General features: G+C 34.8%; 1 long non-coding RNA gene across 1 annotated transcript; it reads right to left on the bottom strand.

The window, feature by feature from the left end:
- Window positions 1-5,745: 5,745 nt before the first annotated feature.
- LOC145667005 (uncharacterized) lies at window positions 5,746-19,197 on the bottom strand. Its single transcript, XR_014127849.1, has 3 exons — window positions 19,062-19,197; window positions 12,983-13,125; window positions 5,746-5,957 (listed from the first exon to the last, which is right to left on the bottom strand). It is a non-coding gene; the product is annotated as an uncharacterized LOC145667005 (long non-coding RNA).
- Window positions 19,198-20,833: the final 1,636 nt, after the last annotated feature.

Raw genomic sequence — 20,833 nt, 5'->3', positions numbered from 1 at the left:
AGGGGGTGGAGTTACTTTATACATACATTATAGGACAATTATAACTTTGGGTTAAGTTTAAAAGTTTATTGAGCTTCAATTGGTTAGAAAATATCACATTAAATCAATGACGTATGGGGAGCATTTAAATACAGATAGTCTGTTCAAATTTTAACTTTGGCTAGTTTGTACAATAGTTTATTACAAATAAAGTCATTAAGCACATATTTTCTCAAACATGGGGGGGGGGGGGAAGCCGAAAAAGTCCATGTATATTGCGGGTAAATATTGAATTTTTTCTTTCTTCATTTCCCAGTTAAGTTGCATTGAATCAGATGAGTTTCTCATAAGTCAAGCTATATACGGCAATTAAAATTCTTGTTGCTAAACAAGGTCATCATAAGTTAAGCTAATATCACAGGGTAGGCGGGTAACAACACATAAGTTCGTTCACTATAAAACATTAGCTTATCTGTCTAAATAATCTCTAAACTTAATTTCAACTTTGGTTCATGTACGTACACCTCGTGATCATTCTATGATTAACTCTGTCATGGCAATCGGTTAAAACAATGTTCATATGACGTCATAATATCGCCAGTCAGCATCTCTATCGCAAAAGTCAGTCTCGTTTCAAAGCATGTCAAGAAAAGATCACTACAGCCAGTGCTCCAAACAACGTTCCAGCTTTAAAATAAAGTTGTTTCCTATTAAAGGCTTCATATAGATATAATTTTATTCAAGCAAAATTTTAATATAATCATAAATATTTTATTCGTAAGGCTAGGGGTTCTGCATAAGGGTTATATTTTAACAAAAAAAAAGCTTTTTAACTTCTCACACCTTGTTCGAGTTGAGGTATTAAAATATGCTCACATCTTTTTAATAGCTAGCTTCTAATCAATTATATATGCTCACATCTTTTTAATAGGTAGCTTCTAATGAAGCGTAGGAATACATAATGTGGTTCCTGCATAGGGGCCATGGGTTCTGCGGTCATATTTTTACCAACGAGCTTTTTAACAAGGAGTATGGCTTGCCATTACATAAGCTGCAAGCAGGGAAGGGAACCATTTCTTTTTATCTGTTCCCACATTTTTAGCATGTAGCTTGTAATGTTCTCACATACTGTTCGTATGGATCCTGTATAGGGTCCTGGGGTCATCCACTGTCCATGCAAAGCAGGGAAGGGGGTTGGGGTCATTCGTTGTGTCCCTGCAAAGCAATGAAGTGGGGGTAGGGGTCATTCGCTGTCCCTGCAAAGCAGGGAAGGGGTAGGGGTCATTCGCTGTGGTCCTAGGACCCATGGGCCATTTCCTTTTATTCGCTCTCACCCTTTTAGCAAGGAGTATGGCTTACCATACGAAACAATAAATATATGCTCACATCTTTTTAACAGGCAGCTTCTATTGAATTATATATATATATATATATATATATGGTCACATCTTTTTAACAGTTAGCTTGTAATCAATTATATATCATCACATCTTTTTAACAGGTAGCTTCTAATGAAGCGTATGGGTCATGCAAACGGGCTTTACTATAGGAAATATTCGGATCTTGCATAGAAACTATACCACAGGAGGTTCCTCTTTTATCATTACAATTCTGCAACAAGTCTATGGAATTTTTTTTTTAAATATTTGTAGGTTAACACAGTTAGTGTTCTGAGCTTCCTTAGCAATCAATCCGTAAAATAACTTGCTCCGACTAATGTATTAAAATCATATACAATAAAAAACAGTCCAATTTAAAAATTAGTGAATATGTCATGCATTTAGTTCGATAACTATCGTTTTTTTTTCAAGTTGCAAGTCTTGCAAAACAGTATAATGGTACTAAAAATAATAAAACGTTTATTATACAGTAAAATATGTAGATATGTATAAAATAATCCAAATTTTTTAACTAGTTTATTACAGTTAAAGTGCTTAGGATATATTTTGTTAAGCGCATAATTTCTCATAGTTTTACATATAAGAGCTCCTCTGTGCTTAAGTGAATAGCGCACACACCTTTTGGCATAAAAGGTCCACGTTTCAAATAGCTTTGGGGTGGGGGCGCGGTGGTTCAGTGGTAGAGCGTTCACCTTTGGTGCTTGGGAATCCCAGGCTCATTCTCAATATAATACAGTGTTCACCTATTGTGTTAAGGGTCCCGGGTTCAATCCCATTATAATACAGTGTTCACCTCTGGTGCATGGAGTCCTTGGTTCGCACCAATTATTTTAACATTTTCATGACAAACACTCACTTTGGATTTATTTTTTTATAAATTGTGGTGAACAAGCACAGTGTGCGTGGGTTTTCTCCCACTTTCTATATACTTTTAAGAGCTCCCATATTTAGTTCAAACATCTTAGATTGTTCAGAGTTTGTAAAAACAAACGATCGAATAAAATAATCACCATATCCTTTAGCCTAACCGGCATAACCGTGGGACTCAAAGATTTCATTTCATTTCAAATAGCTTTGCTGCTAACGGTACAATCAAGCAATTAATCCACATATAAAATACAAAATTTCGTTAACCTTAGGGTAAAAATGGAGGAAAAGTACATGTATATTTCAGCTAAATACTGGCTTTTTTTTTCTTTCCTCAATTTCCAATTAAATTACATATAATCAAATGAGTTTCTCATGATTCAAACTATATACGTCAGTTGTAATAGGGCAAGCGTTCAATAACCCATCAGTTCTCGTGATTATCGGTTTATTTTTTTCTATCGTCAATATCAATTAAACTTAGACACATAAACTCGTGATCCATCTGTGATTAACTCTGTTAGATATCACTCATGCTTGTCGATAATAAAGGTTTTTAACCTTGCACGTGATTGTTATTCAGAGTTCTGATTAAGTTCAAATCATACAAATGTTTGTAGATGATTGCAAGCAAGCGTTCAATAACCCATCAGTTCTCGTCATTATCGGTTTCTCTATCATCAGTATCAATTAAACTCGTACACATAAACTCGTGATCCATCTGTGATTAACTCTGTTAGATATCACTCATGGTTGTCAATAATAAAGGTTTTTAACCTTACACGTGATTGTTATTCAGAGTTCTCATTAAGTTCAAATCATACAAATGTTTGTAGATGATTGCCAGTAATCTGTGATTCGTGTAAATAAGTAAAGTCTATAATCACTTTTATCATTCTGATACGGTACAAAGTTAATCTTGACGTCACTAAAGCCACGCCAAACGCCTTCTCGCTCCTTCATTTCAATTTCAACGGCTCTCAAGGAAGGACGTCTGTACCACTCAGTCTTCAGCTCATAAGTAAGAAAAAAATAATTTTTAATAAATATTACCCTTTTCATAGTATACTTGTAGGAGGGGGTAGGAGGGGGGGAGGGGCTTATTTTTAACTTTTCACTTTGATCAAGTCGAGGGATGCTCACATCTTTTTAACAGGTAGCTTCTAATCAATTATATATGCTCACATCTTTTTAATAGGTAGCTTCTAATGAAGCGTAGGAATACATAATGTGGTTCCTGCATAGGGGCAATGGGTCCTGGGAGTCATTTCCAGGGGGCCTGCAAGGCAGGGAAGGGAACCATTTCCTTTTATCTGCTCCCACCTTTTTAACATGGAGTATGGCTTGCCATACGAAACATTCTCACATCTTTTTAATAGGTAGCTTCTAATCAATTATATATGCTCACATCTTTTTAATAGGTAGCTTCTAATGAAGCGTAGGAATACATAATGTGGTTCCTGCATAGGGGCCATGGGTTCTGCGGTCATATTTTTACCAACGAGCTTTTTAACAAGGAGTATGGCTTGCCATTACATAAGCTGCAAGCAGGGAAGGGAACCATTTCTTTTTATCTGTTCCCACATTTTTAGCATGTAGCTTGTAATGTTCTCACATACTGTTCGTATGGGTGCTGCATAGGGACTATGGGTTGGGGTCATTTCCAGGGGCCATATTTTTACCAATGAGTAATATTTTACATATTACGAACCATTACATAAGCTGCAAGCAGGGAAGGAAACCATTTCCTTTTATTTGCTTTTTAACAGGTAGCTTCTAATGAAGCGTAGGGGCCATGGGTCCTGCATAGGGGCTATGGGTCCTGCATAGGGGCTATGGGTCCTGGGGGCCATTTCCAGGGTCATCCATTGTGGTCCTGTACAGGGACCATCCAATGTGACCTTCGTAGTGGTCATTCAACCTTTCCTTTCGTCATCTATCTCCAGGAAAAAAAAAAACTGACCCTATTTCATCACCTCCTTCGATAGTCCCCCTTATCCTTAATTAAACAAGCGATAAACTATCTCTTATCAACTGTCGCATCTCTTTTATGGATACCACACTAAATCAATACTACTCCATTCGATTAATAAGAGTGTTTGCTTTAGTGATAGTTATTCAACATTTGGCCTCTAGATAATTTACGCAATTATTTTTTGGAATATCAAGTGAAATACTGGCACTAAATTAACGAAATTTGCAATTTGAACGTATGAGGTTATATTTAAACGACTCACAGACTGATGACCTATTGGATTTCTTCAGGAAAGGTAACACAATGATTTACTTCAAAAAAAGGTGAGTTTTGACATTTATGTTAATCTCAGTAGGTTAGTCGGGTAAAACTGAATTCTTTGGTCGAGGCTTCTGATTGGTCGTTTGGAGTATATATTAGTAATTCTTCGACTTTGGTTTCATACTTTTTTTTTGCTATTTGATGGCTTGAACTCGTTTTTATTATCACAGGGTCGTTCTCGAAAATTTTGCGCGTCCTAAAATATCGCGAATCTAAAATTATAAATTTTACATAGAATCTGATCCAATATTTCAGAAATTAATTTGTATATTTGTTACAGCTGATAGAAAGGTTTCGTTTATTTTTATTTCGTTTATTTTATTAAAAAAGGAAAGTATACGTTAATTCGAAACTTAATAAGAGTCATATGTTCAGCAGTGGAATTTAATAGAATTTAATTTAGAATGATATTTAGAAGTTCCTTGAACGATTATTACTAAATTTACGTAATTTAATTGCAAATGAGTTGATATTATTTTAAGAAAGTAAATTAAATTGAATTTGAATAAATCGATTTGATGGAATTTTGTAATGGATGGAATATTTTATTCTCCAGTATAGATTCAAGGATTTTTGATATTAAATGAAAAGAATTGAATTAGTAACTGAAATTTGTTTGGATAAGAGAGGGATTTCATTAGTAACTAACTTGTATTGAAAGAATAAAAACTTTTAAATTCTTCAATTGGAATTCCGCGAATTTGGACTCAAACAACTCGAGATTTTGAATTAAGAATATTTTAACTAAATTATTGAGTTTGAAAGAAAATTAAATTTGAAGATTCCAAAAGTTCTAACTATTAATGATTATTTGGATTGCTTTTTAATAATTTATTTGTTGTCCGTATTGTGTAATTGCAACAACCTAACATGTTGTTGGGAAATACACATCCATCATATTGTTATAATAAAGTTGTTATTGAAAGAGGAGTTGATGTTTTTGATTTATTTATTATGTTTAATATGTTTGATTTACCCTAATTTTGATTGATATGATATATTGGATCAGGAATTTTGGTTCATTTTGTGTGATTTCTTTTGACGTGACGCGTTTGTTTTGTTGTGTTGCTCGGATGTGGTCTGCGCACCCAAGTCCTCTCTTTCGGGTCTGAATGATTACAAATCAAAGCTGACAGTTGGCTTAATATAATAATAATTTATTTTTATTTTTATATTTTTACAAATTTTTAAGTTTAACTCTCGGTTTGGATTTCTTGATCCGTGATTAGACGGAAGGGGACGTTACACAATCCACAAAAGGTCCATGTAGTGCATTGCAGGTAGACATCGACGATTGACGATGATGGCAACATTTGCCGCTATACCTCATCATCACGTTCCTCATGTTCCGTGCCAGTGACTGAACGAATTCCACAATCTTCAACTCCGGCGAGTGGCATATTCGCCTAGACCCCCTATAATGAAAGTAATGTTTCAACATAACTCCTTAAAATGTATATTTATTCTTTTTCATGTAAAATGTTGTTTCCCTTCACGTACTTCAATTTATCATTATACACTGTACGTTTCAAATTATTCTTCATAAAAGTGTGTTGAAAGAAGATTTAATGAGAAAAAAGAGGAACCATTAATATGTTTTGGGTTATAACAACTTGTTCTAATTGACAATGGATATAGACGGTAATGAGCCTTTTTAATTGCAAAAAAATCATCAAGTCTTTAATGTGAAGTTAAAAAACTAATAAAATTGGACAATATAATGGAATTCAGGCTCACAGTGAGGGAAAAAATACGGACGCAGCAGAGAGACCAAAAGAGATTTTAAGTTAGCCATGTAAAAAAGAAAAAAACACAAACTTTTGGTGAGATGTATCCACATTTACCTGTAAGTTCAACTGCCTCCTCTAATAAAGAACTCAACTAAAATAATCAATCTGAGCCATCGTATTTGGCTTCCTAGCAACAATCATATTAATAACTTGTAAATTAAATATTGTGCAAATAATCACATTATGTACATGGTGTAAATAAAATTATAACTGAGTATATTCAAGTAAATTAAATCTCTTTTACTTCTATGATAAAATTAAAACCTGCCTCTCATGCTCTAATACAATAGCGTTTCTAAAATCATCTAACAAACCTAACTCTAAATTACTAATTAACCATTTTTATTAATCTAAAGCCAGTAGTTAACACGCAGCCAGTAAAGCAGTTCGTAAAATGCTTAAATGTTTGATTAAATAGATATATGCCTCCGAGTAAGAGCAAGTTCTTCTGCAGATGTTGTTGGAAATTGAATTGTATTTGATGCATTGCAGCAATATTGTCTTCAAGCAGGTTCAACAGGAAGTTAAAATGTTCCTTTGTGAACCTGAAATATGCTTTAAAATTCGTTTCATTGAAGAGAATATGTTTTTGTATCAAATTTTTCAACGCGCATTCCTCTCCCGGATATTGACACATAGTGGTTGTTGGTTTTCCGGTTGCGAGTTTTTGCAGGACGTGTTACTTCTCTTATTTTACCTATTTGAGGCAGGTAAGTTTCACATTCACCTAAGACAAGAATTCATATGCTTAAGTGATATACAGACATTGGCGGATTAAACCAAACGTCTTGGGAGGAGCTCTTTGTTGTGGAGTGGAATATGTTCCCCGAACCCCCCCCCCAAAAAAAGAAAAGTAAAACGGATTCAGGAAAAGAGGGTAAAATATATAATTGCTAAGGAATTTTCACCACAATGCCTCCTCCCCCAAAAAGATATTCTGTCTACAGGCCTGGTTGTGGCTATGCTTTACTAAATATTTCGCTAGAAAAAATATCAGGTTAAACATTTTTTAGAACGCTCATGTTTCTCTATTTTAGTAAAATGAATTAAACAAAAGGACAAAAGAACTTAGAAGTTACATCCAAAACACGCTTTTCGGCGAATACTACTCAAACCGTATCTGTCGATATAATATTGTCGCGATCTACGACAATGTCCCTATGACATTTAAAAGTGCCAGTCACTTCAGCCGCTTTTCGCCAGAACGAGATAGCAACCACGTTTTCAGTCGGTGCAATGTGGATTAAGATCGTTCTGCACTGACCACGCTCGAATGCAGAGTTACAAGTTGAGTTGATGTTGAGTTAAACGTCCCTTTCAGCAGCGAGGCTATATAAGACCTACTGATTAACGTGGAATCCGTACCACAGGGTTACAAGTATTCGCAAAAGTTTTCGAATAGTCACGTGAAGATCTTCGTCGCTGGTGGGCAAGACCTCCAACGCAGTCTGTGATAGAATTCCACCTTCTTCTTTAATTCTCTTCCATTTAGAAGTGCAGATTGCAAATTCAGAACTAAAGACGGAAAACAGCATTTTTTCTTCAGTTCCGATAGTTTTGTAAAATCTTTCTGCTAGAATACGGAAGTTGCTGCTCAGAGTTTAGTCAGTTGCGTGTGTTGGCAATAAAATGTTGAGTCTGTATACACTGAAAACTTCCTGCGCAAGACGAGTTTTGAGGTCCTTTACAACCGACTGTATAAACGGAATGTAGACAGTTCTTCAGTAGTAAAATGTCATATCATCTGCCCTGATGTTCGTACGATGTGTTTGTCTTTGAAAAAATGAAATGAAATCTTTGAGTTTTACGTCCCACGGATATGCCGGTTAGGCTAAAGGAGACGGTGATGATGAGTAATGAATGAAAGGTGGAATGAAGAAAGTGGGGGAAACGGGAGACGCCGAGAAAACCCACGCACATGGTGTTTGTCCACCACAAAGTCCACTTGGCGGGGGTTGGGATCGAACCAGGGACCCCAAGCACCAGAGGTGAACGCTCTACCACTGAGCCACCGTGGCCCTTATGTTTGTCTTTGTGTGAGATGAGGATTTTGAATCTGCACGTCGACACTAGCAGCATTCTGGATATTGCTTCGAAAGTTGCCTTGAATTCTTTGCTGTTTGAACGCTTCTTGTTTAATGCTGCGATAGTGTCCTGAATGACATCTGACGTTGCTTTCATGTCTAAAGTCTTCTGCAAAAGTCGATTGAGGGGATGGTTATCGTGAGAACACCCTGAAGACACGTAATAGTTACGATAAACTCGCTGTCGTGCATGGCAGAAGAGAGTGCCCATACTTTGGCTACTTATCTAACTCGGACCACTTGGAACACACTGTAGAGCCTCACTTATTAATTAAAATTTCACGTGAAATTGTAATACCGTGTCGTCCCGTTCAACTCATTTCGTTTCACACAATATCTCCAACTGTCCACCAAGCGTAAGCTTAAAAACAATATTACGTTTTGAGATGCAGTAAAAAAACGCAGTGATCTCTTTCGCTGTTCCCAGACAGTTCCTCACGCACTGTACTGACGACGACCTGAAGATGGACAAGTTGAGGCTGTGACTACAATATGAACAGTGCAGAGCGTTTGAAGCATCCTTCTGGATCTCCTGCACTGCCCGGCGACTTTGAGAGGTCGTGACGGCGCAACCATTACCAACCCAGTTTTTCGGGTCGAGTGAGAAATCTCGTAGCAAAGATAGAACAATTTCTCCAATTTTCCCTCCAGTCAGTGAGAGTTCGGGCGGTTCTGCGTCTTTGGATTCCGAGCTCGAACCAATGTCCTCACCTTTCAGCTCTGCTGGTGGAGGATTAATGAAACCGAAGCAGTCTTCTCTTATTTCACCCATGTGTTCGTACCTTAGATTCAAAGACAGCTGAAATGTGTGCGAAACGACCGTAGTCTCATCAAACATAAAAGAATAAAACTGATCCTCTCGCACTCGATTGACAATTTTACAGACGTGATTTCTCATCCACAACCCTCAATGAGGGCATTTTGTATGGTTTTATTGATAAAAATGGTCCTTTTCGATGCTTTCTTCCAGTGATTCTTTAAGAGATCGTCACTACAAGCCATTCTAAATTCGAGCAATTCTCGAAAATTGCCCTCGTTGAACTTAGTTTCTGCACCGTCACCATCTGAGGTCCAATTATCCGCACAAGCATCGTCCGTGTGGCCTTGAAAAGCAATGTCTTGCCTTCCAAGGAAGATCACATTCCGCAACATTAATTTCAGTTTTTCGCGATTTTGGATGACTTGTCTTCTTGACGAGTTGATTTGATTCTCGACTGGTTTCACAGGTTCCCAGTAGTTTTTCAGAAACGCTTTTCGGACCTCAAGAGCGTTAATGTGATATTGTGTCTTCTTGTGAGTTTCTAAAATACCGTAGAAAGTAGCGAATTTCTTCAAAGGTTTAGTCCCAAGAGTTTGGAGGGGCATGTTTCTTCGATAGCCCCCTAAAAAAAACCCGTTGCAAAAAGTGAGCAATATTTACAAAAAAAGATCCCTCTCCTTATGGGAAAGAACCAGCCATGGATAGTTTTCCAGATGTTCTAGCCTCAAGTAACACCGTCTTTCTTCCTGAGATTTGTCTGATATTATGACTCGAGTTATCGTTAGCGTAAACGCGTCATGCCGGAGAGAGACTATTTTTAAATAGAATTTAAAGAATTAACCTTCTTTTGAAATAACGCAAGAACGATCCCAAACTTTCGTTCTTGTGGCGATAAGCTACAAGCGGCAGTGTCTGTAATTTTAATATTTTAGAGGTCTCTTGGGGGGGCGATCGCCCCCCTCGCCCCCTCCTTTAATCCGCCCCTGTATACAGATGTATTGTTATGGATTTTGCACTATGTCAAAACTCGCCTTATGTTTCGTAATTTTCTTAGGACATTGATCATTTTCATTTGTCAAGAAAATGCAGGTTCTTTACAAAATTCTCGTAGATGGGAATCGAACTCATGATAAAAAAGGAACTTGTGCTTGTAAGTCTGATTCTCTTCCTACTACACCAATTAGCTAGGACGACAAAGCTGCTCTTGCTTTTTGTCTTAATGGCAATACAGTCTCTAAATACTTGGACTATCTGAACACAATACTTTTACCTTCTTTTTTGCCATTCTTTATGTCTGTCCTTTACATGTCAATTATATATTTGATAAGTATAATATACGTATTGTTGTCGTTCATAACAAGGAGCGATAATACATTTACCTGTAGACAGATATGAGGAAGTTTAGAAATACATAAGCCCATTTCTGAGACCGATGTTAGTCTCTGTAATCGTTATCACTTAAGATATCAAGAAATGAATGTTTCAAATGAATATGAGGAACACACACAAAGGATTAGATTAGACCAGATGTAACAAAACCAAGAATAAATTGTCCAGGCATGCCGACCTTTGGTAATTAACGAAATGCGAACCAATATTTAGTCTATTATATTTCGTATGAACGCGAATGTTTCTGTCTAGTAACATCACGCAATAACTACTGAAACAATTAAAATGATACTTGGTATAGTTATCAATCTTAAGCAACTCGAGGATTATATGACGTTCCAGGTAGTAAGAAAATCGGCTGATAAGAACTCACTCTCAAGAGTAAACTATCTCTTGTGGATATTTTATAAATGTCTTATCCCTCATTGAATTGTTAATAATGAATAATCTATTTCTAAAATACAAACAAAATAGCCTAATTCAGTTGGATAAAATTAACGGTAAAGAACAAACCTCCAGAGCAAACTACCTTTTCTAAGTGTTAAAAAGACAAATGAATTATACTACATTGTCAGATTATTAATGAAATAAATATTTATGAAGCGTGAACAAAATTGTCTCAGACATGTGTTGCAAAAGATCCAAAAGAACACACCTCGAAAAGTAAATTACTCTGAAGAGTGACTTCCAGAGAAATGTTTTTTTTTATGACAATATAAGATTGTTATTGAAATATTGATGTATAGAATACAAACAAAATAATTATAGCCGTAAATAGCAATTTTTATTTTCACGTTTGAGTATAGTACCCTTATTTTAACGGTAGGAAAAAATCGAAAACTCGCCATTGAGAATCAAATAAAAGCCTTAACCTTCTCAGCCCCGAGCTGGTGTTTAAACTAAACTAAAATAGCTGTATTGAGTCAATCACCTATAGTCTTTCTAAACAAAAATGCTTCAGTTTTCAGACCTCAGGTCCCTAGAGAGCTGTGAGATCATGTTCAGTCTGCTGACCATTTGGACATAGTATACACACGTATGTCATAAAGGATATCACACTCTTATGATCTGATATCGTGTAGAGAAATGTAATTTTTCTTTTCCCTCAGCATTTTTATTTGAGTAGTATTTTATGAATGTACAAGTATTGTAATCAGTATAAAGGATTCTCATATGCATAAATCACAATATATATATACAAGTTCAAATTAAAATTTATTTTCAAGTACATATAGTTACAAAAATATTTATTTTGTTACTTTACAGATTTTTGTTATTTGAGTAAAATTCTGGAAGTGTACATTTTCTTGTAAATATAGTGAGTAGTATAATGCGTTCCTCATTTACATTACTTCTGTATTTTCGTGTATAATTTTCTTTTATCTATTACATATATTAACCAATAATAATGTAACACATTACACATTTCCTAGTATTTATTTTTCGTGAAATTCAAAAATCAATTACGTTGTTCTTGCACACAGAGGAACACATCACATTTTCTGCACTTAACTCTCTTTGATTTGGAAGAACCCGATTTCCTGTTACGCTGAAACGTTTCTCGTCCTTCAGCAACAACAGAAAGATGTTCGGCACCACTAATCCTAACATTAAAGGCAAGTAATGAAGTTGAGTGCTGTCTCTTTTGTGCTAGTTGTTCTAGTTGTGCTGTGTTATCGGGTCCAATTTTGTTACACTTTTTCCTTTGCTAAACACTAAACACTCTGCTACATAAAATTGAATTCCAAAAAGTTGTAACCTACCGTATTTGGTACCGATACATTTTTTTGTTGCACAGGGTTTGAATTTTGGTTTTAGGTTGTGTTAGGTTTCACTTTGTTCTTATACGTGCGAAGTCGTGTTTAATCTTTTATTACAAGTGTTACGCCAAAGCCTTGGTATACGTACTCTCTGCACCATAGGAATGATAATCCTTTTTATTAAATGTTCATTATAGTTACGATTTCATATTTATGGTGTACGTAATCTGTATCTGTGCCATAGCTTCGGTATACTTACTCTCTATCTGCGCCATAGGAACGATAGTTAGACCTCGGCTTAAATTAATTCAGTAATGATATGTAATGAATATTTTATGTAGGCGAGTATTATTGACAGGCGTATTGTATATCTGCAAACCTTATTACTGGAGAGAAAACCTATTAACTAATTACTACGTATCGGTAATTGTATAATTAAACCCAACAGACTATAATTTAACATAAATATTCATTTCATTATTAAGTTAGAAGTGTGCGTGACCTTCTAACTTTATAATATGACATGATACAACAAATGTATATTAACGTAAATTGCCCTGTTATGTGAAATATGTACTTACATACAGATTTTAGGTTTTACGCAACTAAATTCGTGCATTTCATTATTATTATCATTGGCATAAGGAAATTACTTACTTTTACCAGTAAGTGGGATGAGATGACAGCTTGTCTTGTCTTGTCTTCTACACCCTTATTGGTGTTTTCTAAACGATCACTTTGCACCCACCAAGTTTTGTGCAACAAATGTATGATAAGGCATGATGTTTAGTTGATTACACCTGTGAAAATAAGGGGGAAAAATTATTAAATTAACATGCAATTATGTTGATTTTTTTATATGTTAATGCCAGATTTTATTAAGTATTGAACCATTGCTTTTATTGCTTTCCAGTTGTTAGTACCAAGAATAAATTTATAGGAAAATGGGGAATGTCCCAAAGTCGAAATCAGTTGATGAAGTAATGTTGATCTGATGTCACTATATAGATCACACTCAAATAATATATGATTCAATGTTCCAATGCCCTTGTCACACCAACAATGGTATGTGTTCTTTTTCTTGATTTGGTATAATTTTGTTGGTATTAAGGCTGTGTTGAACAATAAGCGATAGTATATTATGACTTCACGTCTCGACCATGTGGATAATTGCTGTATTCGACTTGAGTTGTTATGATCCTTGATTTCCCAATATAATTTACCAGGAAGATCATTATTATTAATTCTCCATTGTGTGAAATCGGAATTTATGAAGTGGTTAATTACATTTTTAAAGTTGCGTGGTGCCAATTTAATATAAGAAGCAAGACCTTCCTTACATGCCTGTTTAGCAGCTAAGTCAATAATGGTCATATTCGGATCCAGGTCAACATGAGCTTTTCCAAATATTAAAGTTATATTAAAATTATCGTTCTTCATTTTTGTATATAAATATTTAATATTTAGTATGGTCCAAGAGGTATTTTTCGTCCAATGAGTTGAGCTCAATGCTAATAGTACACTTAATGAATCCGTACATATTGCTGTTTTAGGTAGATTATGTCTTTGAATATAGAGAAAAGCTTGACGAATTGCAAATGCTTCTCCTTCATAAATTGAGGTAAATTTCGGCAATTTATATTTTATGATTTTTGATTTGTCAGGTATGTATATTGCGGCTCCAACATGAGAATTTGGGAATTTCGAAGCATCCGTATAGACTAAAGTTGTGCCTTCTTCCAAAGTCTGAAGTGTCGTTTGCCAAATGTTTTTATAGATTCCTTTTCTTAGTTCTGGGTGATATATCTTCAAGAAATTTGGAAGGATGGGCGTAATCTGTGTTAAATTGACTTGATAGTCCCAGACAAAACAGTTGATGGACGGAACCTTTTGTATGTGAGCGTTGATGAGTCTCAACCTCTTGAAAGCCTGAAAGAACCAGGGTTGTTTCTTTTTCTATGGAGTTTTTCTTTTTCCCAATATGTCATTGATATAATCTAGATTTTTAATTACTTGAGAAGAAGATTTTCCCATTATATTTAAGATGAAACTGTAGGCTTGCTTCATGATGATGACGTGGATTGGGTTACATCCAAGTTCTGTTAGTAAGGCTTTTTTGGGACAAAAGGAAGGCTGTGAGAAAATTAGTTTCGCCAGCGAGTAAATAATTTGTTCCAATTTGTTGAGTTGTGTTTGATTATGTGACATAAAGATGCTACCGTAAGAGATTTTTGCTATATATCCTTGTTTTAAAATAGTATTTAAGGAGATAGGATTGATACCCCATTTTTTTGATGATAAGCATCTTAGTAATTTTTGGTATTTCACTGCTTCGGCCAGTAAGTATTGTACATGGTGGTCCCAGGTTAATTTCTTGTCTAAAATTATTCCAAGATATTTAAGTGAGTTTTCCGAAGTAATTGTTACATTATCTATGTTTAAATTAAAATAGTTTGAAGACTTCTTCCTTGTAAAAATTACGAACTTTGTTTTATTCCAGTTAAGATCCAAACCGTTATGATACATCCAAGAATTAATTTGTTTTAGATTTTGTTCTAACTTTGGGATACTTGCTTTGATGTTAATAGATGGTAACGTTACTAGTATATCATCCGCAAAGCTTATTAATTTACATGGAGACCAATTTTTTCCCATTAAGTCCAAAATGTAAATATTAAATAAAATTGGACTGAGTTTGCTTCCTTGAAGGAGCCCAAGAGAAGTTTGCCTTGGCGATGAGTAAGAATTATTCAGCTTGATATAAACTTTTCTGTTAATTAATGAATTGTGAATTATTCGGATCATCTTCCCAGGAATTTGTATTTGATGTAACTTTTGCAGTAGTAAGTCTAAGTTCACATTATCGTAAGCTCCTTGAATATTCAGTGATACAACTAAAATATTTTGTCTTAAGTAGAAGGATTTGTAAATGTCTGCCGTAAGGAGAGATAAGGCATCATATGTTGAGAAGTTTTTTCTGAATCCAGTAATATTTGATGGAAAAATTTGATTGTGTTCTAGGAACCAAATTAGCCGATTCAATAATAAATTTTCGAAGATTTTTAATGAGCATGTCAGTAGTGCTATTGGCCGAAAATTATTGGTGTTTTGAGATGCTTTTACTATCGGGATAGGAATTATTAAAATTTTTTTCCACTGTGCTGGTATCTTGCCTGAATTCCATATAATGTTAAAGTAGTTGAGCAATATAGTGAGTCCGGAGGGAGGTAAGTTTTTATAATGATTAAAACAAATCCCATCAATCCCAGGTGTTGTATTTTTCCTTAGGTTATTAATTACTATTTCTAATTCAGTCAGAGTGAAATTTTTGTCCAGTAAAGTATTTGTGTTACCAAATAAGTATTTTGTTAATAATAATCTATCATTGTTTACTGTATATGGAGTTAATTTATTATGAAACTGGTCATACCATGATGTATCAAACATTGATATATTATTTGTATCATTGGATTGATTATTTTTAAATTTCTTCCAAAAATTCCATATTTTAAACGATGATGTTCTTTCAGACAATGAGTTGCAGAAATTCTGCCAATGTTGACGTTTCACATTTTTAATTACACGTTTTGAGATAGCTTTCTGTTCCTGAAATAGTCTGAAGTTGTTTGGAGATTTTGTAGTAATAAAATTTTTGAAGAGTAAAATACATTTATTGATGTTTCGCTGGCATTCTGTATTCCACCATATAGGTTTAGGAGAGAATTGCTGTATATTGGTGTTCTTACTTGACGTAGATCTTCTGCGAAGGTAATTTTTTGGTGTTGACTGAGATGCCGAGTGTTTGATGATTGTAAAGATGTCCGAATCATTCCTGAGATTATGAAGGTTGTCTTGAATTATTTTTTGATATTCAGACCAATTAATATTTTGTGAAACATGCTGTATTTTAGATCGGAAGGTTAGATTGTTACTTTGGTTCGTACTAGGCGTTAGTTGTGACGTATGAGTTCTGAAGATTATGGGAAAATGATCACTATGACACGTGTGAAAGTATGTAGACCATTCAGTTTCTATATAGTGGGCGTGATAGGCAAGGGTTAAGTCTGGAGCACTGAGAGAATCTTTCTGAGCTCTAGTAGGAGCACCATTGTTTAAAAAAAGAAAAGGAGAGTCATTGAGGATGTTGAGAAATTTCCGACCAGCAGTGTCCGTTCTATTCGCTCCCCAGATCTTATGAGAGACATTGAAGTCACCACATATATAATCAATTTTTAAATTATTGATTAGCAAAGCTTTCCAAAAGTCGATATCAACCTTAATTTTGGGTGGAATATATAAATTTACTATACGTATATCTTGAATTTGAATACCCATATATTGAATAGAGTTATGATGATGTGGCAATTGTAGATTAAAAGTTTGAAATTTTATATTATTTTTTATGCAAATAGCGATTCCTCCGTGTGAATCATGTCTAATTTGGTTTAAACAATTGTAGCCTTTGAGTTTTAGAGGTATTTTTGGTGTACACCACGTTTCTTGAAGAAGTAACAGATCTGGAGAAAATATATTTATTAAAAGTTTTAAATAATAGATTTTCCCATAAATGCTCTGAGCATTCCATTGCAATATGGTTAACTTCCTATTTATAATATGTTCCATCAGATTGATTTGAAAAATAACACAGAAACAGAAGAAAATTGGAATTTTATTATTAATAATTTTTTTTGGAAAAATCGTGACTTAAAAGTAGATATACCAAATTTTTTTTTTATGGATTGATGATTGATTGCATATCATGTAATAAAGATAGTAGCGTTTCTTTCTCTGTCTTTTGGCCAGTATTGGTTTGAACTAACAACGTGCATCGTTGTATTAGTTGATTTAGTTTGTCAGAATTATAGCTATTTAATTTCTGAAGATTACTTCCATGCTCTGAATCTGGAGTAAGTCTTTTTAAGTCTATGAGTTTAGGCTTAAGAGGTAAATTTTGGTTTTCCATTGACGACTGAGTTAGAACTTTATAGTCTTGAGTTTTGTTAATTGTTTCCCTCTGTTGTTGTTTGAATCTCTGAGAGGATCTTCGTGGTATTGTGTAGGCTTCCTCCTTATGGAGAAATGGGATTGAACTATCATTAAATATAGGGAGAGTTTTTTTCATCCAATTTGTGGATGATGACGCTTGATCTAATTGGATGCTAGGGTCCGTTCTGAATTGCAAATTAAAGTCCGAGGGCTTCTTAAACAGTGATGAGTTAATTTTATTTGTAGTTCGATTTTCGTTAATATTTTTCCTTTTTTTCACAGGTGGACTTCGTAGGAGATCTTCACGCGGATTTGCAAAATGGTCTGCTGGTTTATTGGAAATGATACCAGAGTACGTATATATTTTGCCTCCAGAATTTGGAGATGTGGAAGGTTTGGCTGATGGATGATCAGTGGGAATCTGAAACGTTCCAGTACTGATTTTGATTTGTTCCAAAGTTGGCGGCCTTTTAATTATTGAATTGGCTTCATTGAATGAAATTCTTTCTTTGGCCATAAGAATCATGATTTGATCTTGTCTTATACGTTCTGGGCATTTTTTGAAGTCCGCCCTGTGATCTCCTCCGCAGTTGAGGCATTTGGTTGGGTTATTGCAAGAGTCAACTGCATGGAACTGACCACAATTAACACAAGCTGACTTTTTCGAATTACAGTTATTTTTCCTGTGTCCGTATTTATAACAACCCATAATGCACTGCTTTGTTGTTGGTATGTACAGATGAACATCCCGTTTCATGTAATATAACTTTACATCAGTTGGTAAGTACTGGGAATCAAAGGTAAGGATAATTGTGGAAGTTGGTTGGAGAACATTATTATTGTCTCTTCTATAAATTCTACGAGCTGAAGTTATTTGTATGTCACTTTGGATATCTGACAATAGGTCATTCATTGGAATGTCTGTGTCCACTCCATATATCACTCCCGTTGAATATAGTAAATGGTTGGGAACGAAAGCTTCCCATTTATTTTCTGCCAAAATGGGATGATTCAAAAAACTATTAGCTTCGGTTCCTGAGCGAAATTTTACTTTGACAAGATTACGCCCTATCTTATCTATGAGTTCCACACCAGGAATATCCGCATAAAAAATTTTCCTGCTAATCGCCATGATGTGTTTTTTCCCCAAATCTTCTGAATCGGAACGTAAAAATACAAAATATGGTGCAAGGTGGTGAGATTGGTATTTATTTTTCCCCAAATGAGTGGCATGCGTTTGCGGATTATGAACAGTATTATCAACTTTGACATGTGATTGATTGTCATTCTTAGTACTCATCTTTTTGTTAAGGTTTGCAGTAATAGTAGTAGGGGTTGTACTTGTATTTAGTGTTTCAATGTCCATATCTGAATTTTCAGTAGAATTATCAACTCCTAATGAATTGTTGGCTGAGGTATCCATTTTATCCCTTGTGAACATGGTATACCATAACGAATATGTAGTTAGGCTTAATTTCACACAAGAACGAGTATAACACTTAGAGAAATAAAGAAATATTTACAAGAAGAATTATATACAAATAACAGTAATAGAGTTGACTTAGTTTGATAGACAAAGCAAATAATTAAAGTTGATCTCACCTAGAATACTGTGAGTCCCTATAAAGATGAATTACGAATGTTCCAGAAGCACAAAGATCACGAGACACCACACACTGTGGCGTATCAGTTTGTGATCAATTGTTCTAAATTTTCATTTTTTTTAAAAAAAACTTTACACCACACTTACGTTTATTTGTTGAACTCCGCTTCTCTCTTCCATGCTTATAAAACGTCCCAAAAACACAATCTTAACCGATGTGATAATTCAACGAGTCGCCATCTTCCACTCATCACCCGATGACAGCTTGGTTTGCGTTGTGGTGAATTTTTCTCCTTTTCGTTTTTCATTTGTTTGTATTACTACAAGTATTACGCTACTCTTTTGTTTAAGAAGAGTATCGACACATGGCAAGATTAAGTGAGAATAATAAATAAATTTGTTATACACGTTAAAAATTTTAGTTTAGGATTTATATATAGCTATAGATAATAAGAGTAATACAAATCTTTAAATCTGAGCGGGGAATGATGTTTACATTTATTATTATTCGTGATGTGATCTATCATGCATAATGTGCGCGGAAGCATGTCGAGTGCATACAAAGAAGAGGAGAAAATCACCATGTTAAATTAAAAACCCAGAGTGACGACGCGGAATTCTTAATTTTTGAAATTAGTTGCGAAATTGCATATTTTCGGAAAACCTATATAAGTTTTAGCTCTTGGATCAACCTTTGTTACATTTAGCAATATAAAGAGAGCTCCGATAAAATTTTGCTGAACCTAACTTGGAATCTTGTCGTGACTATTGAGAGTTCGCTTCGTCCATCATGGAATTGGCGTTGTGGACCAAGATTAATCGTGAGCAGCATCAGGACCCGACTAAGAATCACCTCTAAAGAGGAGTGGAGTTTGGTGGTGTCGAGAGGTTGCTACCGATGGTTAAGATTCTGAAACTTAGGTAACCCAAATCTTTAAATTTTTATACAGTCACGAACTCGAAATTTTTAAAACCAAGATGGCGAATTCCACGCTACCATCATAATATATTTTTTTATTGAAATAACTTGAGTGACTGTGTTATTATTTTATTTATGTGTTGAAGGCGATGGATACAGAAATGTTAGATTAAACTGTGTACGTCGTCACACATCTTAAACAATCTCTAATTGTTTCTCCACTAATGTAGTCTGTTAGAGTTTTCTAGAATAATGATTAGCTGTAATGGATAACTTCCGTTGCTATGACAACTGTGCATAACTTCCAATTCCATGTTTCCTTCTTCTGAAATAATTTAAATTTTATGTATAAGCATGAGAAGTCCAGAAATAAATTAAAGTCTGGAACTTAAGCATATTTTATAAGTATTTTGCTTATAACATCAAATAATAGAATAGTTACCTAATCTGTAGATGCACTTAGGGCATCAGCTTGTTGCACTTATTTATGAGGGACTGATCTGTTATATTAAATAGATAGGATTTTTCTTCTTTCTTTGGCACTTCATCTGTGTTGAAATTTTGTTTCTGCAATTCCCCTCGCAACAATTGATATGTATTGTGAATTAACATTAATATACTGTCTGGTTGGATTTTTTCCCATGCATTTCAATTTGTACATATTTCATATTTCATATTTCATTACTTCATTATGCTTGGTCTTGTGGCTAAATTGAGGAATTCAATGTTTTGGCCATATGGAGTGATGCCTCATATGTGCCACTAGTTCCTTCTCATACTGAAATTGAGAAGGCGTGTGATTGTGGAATGTAGAAAAGGGGATATTATCGCTCATTTGAACCAATACATTTACCGAGACCGCTTAAATGTTAGTTGGAATCATGAGGAGTCACGATATGCAATGTTATTAAAAGAGGAGGATTGTAATGTGCTATTTTTTTGTTTATGGTTAGATTCTAGATAAACCTTAGATCAGTCTGGAATATAGTAGAGCTGTTAC

This window comes from Thermobia domestica, chromosome 1 (genome assembly GCF_964235325.1).
Source record: "Thermobia domestica chromosome 1, izTheDome1.hap1.1, whole genome shotgun sequence".
Classification (NCBI taxonomy): Eukaryota; Metazoa; Arthropoda; class Insecta; order Zygentoma; family Lepismatidae; genus Thermobia; species Thermobia domestica.
The sequence above is the reverse complement of the archived record's forward strand: the minus strand, read 5'-3'. Positions and strand labels throughout refer to the sequence as shown.